Source organism: Arachis ipaensis, chromosome B5, assembly GCF_059453495.1.
Source record: "Arachis ipaensis isolate K30076 ecotype BB chromosome B5, ASM5945349v1, whole genome shotgun sequence".
Classification (NCBI taxonomy): domain Eukaryota; kingdom Viridiplantae; phylum Streptophyta; class Magnoliopsida; order Fabales; family Fabaceae; genus Arachis; species Arachis ipaensis.
Window position 1 is genome coordinate 61,526,059 of NC_142440.1, and position 11,513 is coordinate 61,537,571.

General features: G+C 38.2%; 1 pseudogene; it reads left to right on the plus strand.

Moving 5' to 3' along the window:
* Positions 1 to 6,146: 6,146 nt before the first annotated feature.
* On the plus strand, positions 6,147 to 8,354 carry LOC148564393 (uncharacterized; annotated as a pseudogene).
* The last annotated feature ends 3,159 nt before the right edge of the window (positions 8,355 to 11,513 follow it).

The following is an 11,513-nucleotide window of genomic DNA, read 5'->3' on the forward strand; positions in this document are numbered from 1 at the left end:
GTGAGTACTGGCAATGAGCTCCTTCAGATAGTTGTTTTGATGAACAGATTTTCGACGGTCTAGAATTTCTTAATGAATTCTTGTTGCAAGTATAGTTCTAAACCAACAATTAATCCTCTCATGCAAAAATTTGGTTGTCACAAGTAACAAACTCCTAAAAATAATAACCGAAGTATTCAAACCTCGGGTCGTCTCTCAAAGGAATTGCAGGGAAGTGTTCTTGTTATTGGTTATGAGATGTATATTTTGGGGTTTGAATAAGGAACAAGAAAAGTAAATTGCAAGAATAAAACTAATAGCTAAGAAAGCTCTTGGCAAGGAATGAGAACTAGAAGTCCTATCCTCATTATCTTCCTCAATTGTGACATCAATTGTCCATTGCTCCCACTTAGTCAACCTCTAACTATGAAGGAAAGTCAAGTGGATAAATCAACTTGAACCCTCAAGTCCTAGTCAACTCCTAAGGAAGGACAAGAGTTAGCAGAATTCAAATCAATTAGCAACTTCCAATTATCAATCAACAAAAGAGTTTGATAACTCAAGAGTCTTCAATCACTCAAACCAAAGCTAAGAGGAGAAAAATCTACTCTAACATCCTTCAAAGTATTTTGTCAAACACTTGGAAGGTATAAAAGAAAAGCAAGATAAAATTGCAAGGGATTTAGATCTACAATTAAGAATTGCAAGGAAGTTAACAATAATAGATTAAATCAACAATAATGGAAATCAAACATGAATTTCATTAAAAAGGAAAATAGAAGAGAGAAGAGTGCATCAACAACAAAGTAATCAATTACAAGAATTGAAATGCTAAACTAGAGAAAGCAAAGGTTAAGGAACAAGAAATTGTAAAGGAAAATTAAATCAAAGCCTGAATTAAACCTAGATCTAGAGAAGAATTAAACCTAATCCTAATCCTAATTCTAGAGAGAAGAGAGAGCTTCTCTCTCTAGAAACTACCTCTCAACATGATAAAAACTAAATTATTACTACTTAGTTCATTCCTCCTTCAATCTTTGCATTCAATAGCATCAGAAATGAGTTGGATTGGGCCCAAAATGCTTCAGAAATCACTGGCCACGATTTGCCTTTAGTGAGTCACGCTGATCCTGCGACGCGCACGCATGGGTGACGCATGAGCATCCCCTAAATGCAAGGCAACTACGAAAAATTTTATAATATTTTAAATCCTCAGATGTTAGCTTTCCAACGCAACTAGAACCGCCTCATTTGGACCTCTGTAGCTCAAGTTATGATCGTTTTAGTAAGAAGAGGTCAGAATTGCAGCTTAGCGATTCCTTCATTTCTTCATGAGTTCTCCATTTTTGCATGCTTATTCTTCATTCCTTCAACCCAATCTTTGTCTTCTAATCCTGAAATCACTTAAACAAACATATCAAAGAATCAAATGGGAGGAAGGCGAATTAAATTTAGCAATTTAAGGGCCTAAAAAGCATGTTTTCACTCTTATGTACAATTTAAGGAGAATTTGCAAAACCATGCTATTTTAGTGAATAAATGTGGGAAAATGTGATAAAATCCACCAAATTAAGCACAAGATAAACCACAAAATTGGGGTTTATCAAATCTCCCACACTTAAACTAGCATGTCCTCATGCTAAGAATAAAGAAGGACACGCAAAGGGGGTATGAACATTTATACAATGCAAAGAAACTATATGAACCTATCTACATGAATGCAACTAAATGCAAGATGCTTCTACCTACTTGGTTAAAAGTAAATCAATCTCTAAGACATACATGAACAAGTAGGGCCAAGTAGTATGATGATTCATGAATCCTACCAATTCAAATATCAAAATGAAGTACAAATAGACTTGCAAGAAGAAAGTTCATGAAAGCCGGGAACAAGGAATTGAGCATCAAACCCTCACCGGATGTGTATCCGCTCTACTCACTCAAGTGTATAGGGTTGATTCACTCGATTCTCCCCTAATCCTGCTTTCCAAGATTTATTTTTCATCTAATAATCAACAATTATTTCATACATGCATACAAATATCATGAGGACTTTTCATAAGGTTGTAATGGGGCTAGGGTCAAGGTAGGATGCATATAGTCAAGTGGACTTGGAATTTGAATCTTTGATTAACCTAAGCTCCCCACTTAGCCTATATAACAACCTATACAATTCAAAGCTAATGTAACTACCCATTCTTCACTTTTTCACACACTCATGCATTCTCTTTTTGATCACCATACATATGCATTGATTTTTATTAAACTTCACTTTGGGGCATTTTGTCCACTTTTTATTACTTTCTTTTTCTATTTTTTTTCTTTTGATATATATATATATATATCTTTTTTTATTTTGTATATATCTATTTTTTTCCTTTTTGCAATATAGTATATACAAAAGCATCAATGCATATGGTTTTACATTTAATTAACACATGAGTGTGTACCCAATTCCCAATATTTTCAACAAAAATACAACACACACCTTTTCCCAACCAATGTCCCAAGTTTCCCCACACTTGAATGATACACATACTCACTAGCCTAAGCTAATCAAAGATCTAAATAAAGGACATTTATTATTTTTCGCTTTAAGGCTTGTAATGTGCTAAATTAAGAACAAGTGGGTTTATCATAGGCTCAAAGTTGGCTAACAATGATTGATGAAAGGTAGGCTATTTGGGTAAGTGAGCTAAATAAAATGATGGCCTCAATCATAGAAATGCATTCATACAAGGAATAATGGACATATAGATTCAAACAAATCAAAGATTACAATCATAGAGAGAGAATAATGCACACAAGAAGGAAATAAAGTGGTTATATGATGTAACCACACAATTAAGGCTCAAAACTCACAAGCTTGTGTTCTTAGCTCAAAAACCTTTTCCAAAATACATTCTTCAAGCAAGTTCAACAAAAAAATTTTCAAATTGGTAGGGTGCCCTAAAAACAGTTCCTTGGAAAAGAAATCATCACCCTAACCAAGTAGTCCTAACATAAAAAGAAGTAGTAAAATATGTACAAAGTCTAACTATTACGCAACCTATCATGCAATACAACAACTAATCTAACAAAGAAAATTGAAAATTAGTGTTGAAAAAAGGAAATTTTTACCCATGGAGATCGGTCAGACGACCTCCCCACACTTGAAGATTGCATCGTCCTCGGTGCATGCAAAGAAGAGCAAGGTGGATGGGTTGTTACAACTGATGAGCTTCCTCAAAGGATTGTTGATGACAAGTCATCATAGTCTAGTTTTACTAGCCTTTTTCTTTGTTTTTCATTTGGTTTATGCACTTTCTTGCACTCTAAGTAAGTAATTTGGAATGAAAATGCATGACTTCTTTGAATCAAACAACCACCATGAAATTGATGCTAAATCATGAGGTTTAAGCTAAATTCAATTGAATTTTAATGATTAATAGACCTTGTGAATTTGGTGATACTTTGATTGGTTGTTTTGATTAATTGTAGGTGAAGAAAAGAAGAAAAGAAGGAAGCGTGGCCTAAGAAGCGTGGCTCAAAGGAGAAAAAGTGTGGCCAAGAAAGGAGGAAGTGTGGTGCAACAAAACCATGAAGCTCTCTCCAAAGCTCACTAAGTGAGCGCTATACTTGCTTCCAGGAGACCAAGGCACAAAGCTCAGCTCACTTTGTGAGCTGAGCACAACACAAGGCCAAGAAATAAGGAAATGAGGAACCAAGCTCAGCTCACAAAGTGAGCATTATCGAGAGCATTGAGGAAATAATTCAAAGAAAATGATTTGCAAATGCATGCTCCAAGGCTTGAACTCATGACCAAGGGGGATGGGAGAGGCGCTACTCACTAAGGAAAATAAGCAAAAAATGGCCAAATGCACTCCTCAAGGTTCGAACTCACCACCATGAGGAAGCAAGGAAGCAAGGCATCACAAGAAAACCAAGGAAAAGCTCCAGCGCATGCTTCCTCCAAGTTTCGAACCAAGGACCCTTCCTTGGATGCACCAAAGCTCAGCTCACAAAGTGAGCTGAGCGCTATCCATGGGCACATGCAACACATCTTGACACAGCCAGGAAAAGAGTGGAACGCGCATGACACGGTCCTGGGCAGCACAAGGCGCACACAATTTGGCACCAAGACACTAGCGCTCAGCTCACAAAGTGAGCTGAGCTCTCCCCTGATGCTTCCCAATCAGCAAGACACGCTATGCAAAGCACAAAGCTCAGCTCACTTTGTGAGCTGAGCATTCCCCTGGGAGATGCATTTGGGCTGAAATTGAAATTTAAAATTCCAACTTACTTCATTCCTTCACCAAATCAAAAGCCCATCCAAATTCCAATATCCAAGAATAGAAAGTGTATAAATAGGAGTTAGTTTGATGTAATTAGGACCTTTTTCTTTTACCTTAGAACCTCTAGACTTCATTTTAAATTTTCCCTTTTTACTTGCATTTTAATTCTGAGCTTTTTGAATTTCTGAGAGAACTTGGAAGGAGAATTGATCTCTCTTCTTCTTGGTTCTTGCTTGAGCACTCTTTTATTTCCTTGCTTTGGATCTTGGGTAGAGAATTGAAGAACTTCTGTTTCAATCTCACCTTGGGATCTTGTTTATTTTCTTTCTGCATAATTGAATTTGAATTTATGTTTACTGCTTCTTCATCTACTTTGCTTCTGCAATTTACCTTTCTTTACTTCTTTTGCAATTTCTCTTGTTGGATCTAGGAAGGGAGTGAGATCTAGATTTGTTTTCTAGTCTCTTTGATTTCCTGAGATCTTCAACACCTTTTAGAATTGCTGCAACTTAAGCACTGCTTTCCAGTTCTTTAAATTCTCAAGTCATTTTACTTTTCTGTTAAGATCTACTTCACTGCACTTAAATTTTCTCTTTTATGTTTAATGCAATTTAGTTGTTCTTGTTCAGATTCTGCTATCCTAATTTCCAATTCCTTTTATGATTCAAGCAATTTACATTTCTTACACTTTAAGCTTCAGCCATTTACATTTCTTGCAATCTAAGTTTCTGCATTTTACATTACTTGCACTTTAAGAATCTGCTTCTTTACTTTCCTGCTCTTTAATTTACTGCACTTTACCTATCTCCCTTTATATTTCAAGCAATTTAGTTTCTGCAAAACACAAATCACTCAACCAAATCTTGATTCGCTTGACTAAATTAACCACTAAACAAAAATTGCTCAATCCTTCAATCCCTGTGGGATCGACCTCACTCATGTGAGTTATTATTACTTGATGCGACCCGGTACACTTGCCGGTGAGTTTTGTGTTGGATCGTTTTCCACACATCAAGTTTTTGGCGCCGTTGCCGGGGATTGATTAGATTGACAATGATTAAGTGAAGTGGAGATCTAGATCAAGCACTTTTTATTTTTCTATTTTTTTTTTACTAACACACTAACTGTTTGAATTTTTGCTTAAGCCAATTAACATTTCACTTCAGCCATGGATTAAAGTGTTGTTGCTTTCTGGTGTTGTGATTTTTATGCTTTGGTTGTATGTCAGGTACAAGGAGAATTACACCCACTTTTTGTGAACAAGACGAAAGAACCCTCAGAAGGTTAAGAAAAGCTGAAAGAGGGAAAAATATTATTGGAGAAGAGGAGTCAGAAGAAGAATTCCAAGATATGGAGGAACACTTAACAAACCCACCAAATGGGGCTGAAGGAGCAGCCAATAACAACAATAATCCACCACAGAGAAGAGTTTTGGCTTCCTACACAAGTGCAGATCCTAGACATTGTGGGAGTAGCATTCTTACCCCAAATGTTAATGCAAATAACTTTGAACTAAAGCCACAACTCATCACCTTGGTTCAAAATAATTGTTCTTATGGAGGAGGACCACTTGAAGACCCTAACCAACACTTGTCCACCTTCTTGAGGATTTGTGACACTGTCAAAACCAATGGTGTGCACCCTGACAGTTACAAGCTACTGCTATTTCCATTTTCGCTCAGAGACAAAGCCACTCAATGGTTGGAATCCTTCCCAAGAGGCAGCATCAACAATTGGGATGATCTAGTAACCAAGTTCTTTGCCAAGTTTTACCCACCTCAAAGAGTTATTAGATTGAAGACTGAAGTGCAAACATTCACACAAATGGATGCTGAACCCTTGTATGAAGCATGGGAACGATACAAAGCTCTAATCAGGAAGTGTCCACCAGGAATGTTCAGTGAGTGGGACAGATTGCAGAATTTCTATGAAGGTTTGACACTGAAATCTCAAGAGGCTTTGGATTATTCAGCAGGAGGTTCTTTGCAATTAATGAAAACAGCAGAGGAAGCCCAAAATCTCATTGATATGGTAGCCAACAATCAATATTTCTTTGCTCACCAAAGGCAACGCCAACCATCACAAAGGAAAGGAGTGATGGAGTTGGAAGGAGTGGACTCAATCTTGGCTCAAAACAAAATGATGCAGCAGCAAATTCAACAACAATTTGAGTAAATGGCCAAGAGGATTGATAGCCTCCAAGTTGCAGCAGTTAATACAAGCCAACCATCATCCACATGGGGACAAAATGAAGAGACTCAAGAGGAGCAACAGCAAGAGCAAGTCCAGTACATGCACAACCAAAATTCTGGGCCAAATGAAGTCTATGGTGACACCTACAACCCTTCTTGGAAGAACCACCCAAACCTTAGGTAGAGAGACAATCACAACCAAAATCAACAACCATGGCAGAGAAACTCAAATCAAAACACTTCAAGAAATAACCAAAACCACAATCAGCAGCAAACTAACCAAAACTCTTACAGAAAACCCCAAAACAACTACCCCAACTCCAACCATTACCCATCCAATAACCAAACCTCAAATCAGAACACTTACCCTCAACCCTCAACACCCCACAATCAACCAATCTCACAAGAATCCCAAAGGATTAACAACTTGGAGCTCCTAATGGAAAAAATGATGAAAACTCAATAGATGACAGTGAGGAACCAAGAAGCCTCCATGAAAAATATGGAACGGCAAATTGGACAACTCTCCAAGCAGATCACCATTGAAAGGTCATCAAACTCACTACCAAGTGACACCATTCCCAATCCAAAAGAGGAGTGCAAGGCAATACAACTGAGGAGTGGAAAAGTCCTGGTGAAAAATGAAGAAGTGACCAAGAAGTCAAAGGAAAGTGACAAGAAACAAGCTAAAGAAGAGAAAGTCAATGACAAGGAGGAGACAGCAAGCAAGCCAACTCAGAATCAAGTTCAAGAAAGAGAAGATCAGCCACAAAAATCAAGAAAGGGAAAAGAAGTAATTGAAGAGCCAACTAAGGACCAAAGGCATGGAATGAACTTCACTCCACCCTTGCCATATCCTCAAAGGCTCAACAAGGAGACTAAGGATCAACACTTCCCAAAATTTCTTGAAATCTTCAAGAAGTTGGAGATCAATATTCCCTTAGCTGAAGCACTTGAGCAAATGCCCCTGTATGCAAAGTTCTTAAAAGAACTTATTAACAAGAAGAGGAGTTGGCAAGAAAAAGAGACTGTGCTTCTCACTGAAGAGTGCAGTGCACTCATTAGAAAAGGACTCCCTCCCAAGTTAGAAGACCCTGGAAGTTTCTTCCTACCTTGCACCATTGGAAATCTACTTATCAACAAGGGGATGTGTGACTTAGGAGCAAGCATAAATTTAATACCATCATCCTTAGTGAAAAAGCTTGGCATAGGGAAGGTGAAACCAATACAGATGTCCTTGGAATTGGTGGACCAGTCAATAATATATCCCAAGGGAGTGATTGAGAACCTTTTAGTTAAGGTTGACAAGTTCATTTTTTATGCAGACTTTGTAATACTGAACACTGAAGAAGAAGAAAACAATTCAATCATCTTGGGAAGGCCATTTTTGGCCACTGCTAGAGCCATCATAGATGTAGAGCAGGGAGAACTAACTCTCAGGATGCATGAGGATAGCATTATCCTGAAAGTGTTTCCAGAACCACAAATTATTGAAGAAGGAAGCAAGAGAGTCAGTGACTGTTCTCCAAGGCAGACAACCAACAACACAGGGGAACAGAGAAATGAGCATGTACAAGAAGAAGAAGGAATTCAAGAAGGAATCAGGATGATAAACAAGAAGGAAGATACCATGGCTAAGGCTGCTGTCAAGGAAGAAAGGTTAACAAGAAAAAGGAAGAAAAACAAGAAGAAGACTCACAAAGGGTGGAAGAATAAAAAAATTCCAACTGAGGGATTCTCCAAAGGTGATAAGGTGCAACTAATATATCAACAGCTGGGGACTGAGGATCATTACACTGTTAACCAAGTACTCTCTCTTGAGCATGTGGAAATTGAGCACCAAGGGACAAAGAAGAAGCTCACAGTCAGAGGGGACAAGCTGAGGCACTACAGTCATCAACCACCATAAAAGAAGGGTTCAATGTCAAGCTAATGACAATAAAAGAGCGCTTCATGGGAGGCAACCCATGATTTAAGATTTCTGCCTGCTTTTAAATTCAATAAATTTTGATCACCTTAGCATGGTTTCGAATATACTTGACAAATGCATACCTTGCTTTGAAACATATGCCAGAACTCTAAGTTTGGTGTGCTTAACAGCACACAGGAACTAACTTTTCTAACACTTTTAGATCATATACTTAGTCACTTCGGTGAAGTGTATGACCAAACATTAAGTCTGGTGTCTGCATATGTATCAATTAGAAGAAAGATCAACTTTTGTTCAAAAAAAAAAAAAGAGAAAGGACAATCAAAATCATGCAGAGGTGAATCATGCATTATTCTATTTTAGGAATTCATAGATTAGAAGTTATGATGAAAATATCAATTGTGATAAATGCTTGTTTTTAACATTAATCTCTCAGCAAAGAGACAAGTTTGGTGTTCACCAAAACTTGGTCCACTAAGTAAAGAACACAGTTGATCTTTCATAAAAAAAAATATATATATATATAAATAATGCAATCACTCCTTTCACCACCGTGCTACAATTGCATACTAAAGCATATCATTCTTGTTTAATCAGAAAAAAAAGAAGGCTGAAGCAAAGACAAGGCAAGGGGATGATTATGACAAGTCAAGAGAAAGGTCACATGTGCTTAGGGAGGTGTGCCAACTTTGGAAAGCAAAAATCTGCATGCTAGTCACCTTGAGGAACGGACTCCATGAAACCAATAGGAAGAGAATCCTTGTCAATCTTCAAGAGAACATGCAAGCCGTCCATATCATAAAGTTACTAGGTTGTTCAACTTAATATCCACCCTTCACAAGCCATGACCGAACCATTCCCCAAGTATGGTCTTCGGCCAACTCTTTTGTTTCCTTGTCTATAAAAGAGGAGACATCTCTTGCATCACATGTCCCTACAAACCCTCTCTACAAACATAAATCTCTACCTCCACCCTTTTTGCAATTCTATGCATATACACCACCTCTCTCATAACAACAACGTTTCCTTTCTCACCCTCTTAACACCACAAAACTGTACCTCAAAGCCACCCTTGTTTTACCTCCTTGATTGCACTCATGGCTTCATCAAGCTCAAGGAGAAGGCCAGGCAAGGAACCAATGGTGACCGAATCCCCTGCCTATGATACTAAGAGATTTAGATCTCAATTTCATGAAGGGAAATATCATAGGTTCATGCAAAAGAAACACATCATCCATGAAAGGTACTTTGCGCTAAGAGAAGAAGAATACCCCATCATGAAACAGATCAATAGGGAAAGGAGGTGGGATCTTCTATGTGACCCCATCCCCAAAATTAGTGCACTCATGATCAGGGAGTTCTATGCAAATGCTGTGAAGGAAAGTGAAGAAAGCCCCTCTTACAAAAGCTATGTTAGAGGAACTGAAGTGGATTTCAGTCCGGCATCTATCACAAGAGCTTTGAAGCTGAGAACCATAACTTATGAAGAGCCCAGCTATGAGGCCAGATTGCAAGACAAAAACGATCCTGATGAAATTCTCCAGGGTATATGCTTGGAAGGTACAGATTGGGAACGAGATTCACAAGGAGTCCCAAGCCGATTGAAAAGAATAAATCTCATTCCTGAAGCCAAGGGATGGTATGAAATAGTAAGGAGATCCATACTCCCTACTGGGAACACCTCAGCTGTCACAATCAGGCGAGCACTCTTGTTATACTGTATCTTACACGGAGGAGAAATCAACCTTGCACAACTCATAGCCGAGAGTATTCAAGAGATAGCTGAGAGCACAAACAAATCCACTAGGCTTGGCCATCCGAGCACAATCTTAAGGTCGTGTACAAGAGCTGGGGTGATCTTTGAGGATGAGGACACAGAGAAAGTAAGAAGAGGAGCAGGAATAACAAAGAAAACCTTGGAGGGAACTGTTGAGGATGATGATCAAGAAGAAGGGTCCCAAAGAAGAAGAAGAGCAGAGGAGGGAGGAGAACAGGCTCATGGTGCCATAGACATGATTCAACTACAAAGAGTTCTTGAGGAAATATCACAGCAAAATGTGATAGCACAAGAGCAATATTCAAGGTACCAAGAGCAATATCTAGAGCACCGGGAGCAATACTTGAAAGACAAGGAGCAAAATGAAACTTGGCAGCACAGAATGGAGGAAAGATTAGAAAGCTGGCATCAACAATCGATGGACCAACAACAAGAATTTCAAGCAAAGATTCTTGAAGGACAAAAGGAACAATCGACAGAACTCCGAGAATCAATTGATAAATTGTATCTGAGCCAGGCCAAATATGGGGAATATACTCACAACTTGTACCAGTGGAAGAATGTTCATCATACCATTGGAGAAACTAGACAAGTGCAGCGAATAGAGCATTATGAAGATACACAAGCAAAATTGGAGTATTTGACCCGCTGTATGCCAGGACTAAACTCACGAATCAAACCATTTGAGCAGTGCCAAGACTTAAGAGACCAACAGAAGGCAAGAACTCAGCATTATACGGACAGGATGTATCAAAGATTGGAGACAGTGGGGCTTTCAAGCCTCATAGATCCTGTCTGGGACAGAAGGTGTCCGAGTGAAGAAATTCAGGATTATACCAAGCTCTGGACGAGAAAGAAGAAGAGGGGAGAATCCAGCAATAACCAAGAACAAGACAACTAGAAGGTGGTAAAGTTCTTTCATAATTTCTAAGTAAATAAGGAAGATATATACCTGAAACATGATATACCTCCAATTGTTCTTGGTGTAGAATGCATTCCCTTTTGCTTAAAAAAAAAAAGTCATTTGCATAATAATTGTCATCACTCATTAACTTGAATACGTTGTTTTGTTCCCCCTTGCTGTTTGAATAAAAGAAAGATGTTTGATTTAGAAAAGTAATTGTTCAATGTTGCAAAAGTTAGAATGAAAGTTAGTGGAGGTATATGTTTGATTTAATTGTTAGCTCATAAAATAAATGTTGCAGAATGACTTGTTTCTTAAAGCCTAAGCTAGTTTGCTGCTATGATCCTTCAAATAATGAAAGCCCCTTGAAAATAAACCAAAACAGAAAGAAAAAGAAAGAAGAAAAGCCAAAAGTTGGCAAAGAAACAAACAATAAGGCTAGACACCAATAGCTTGG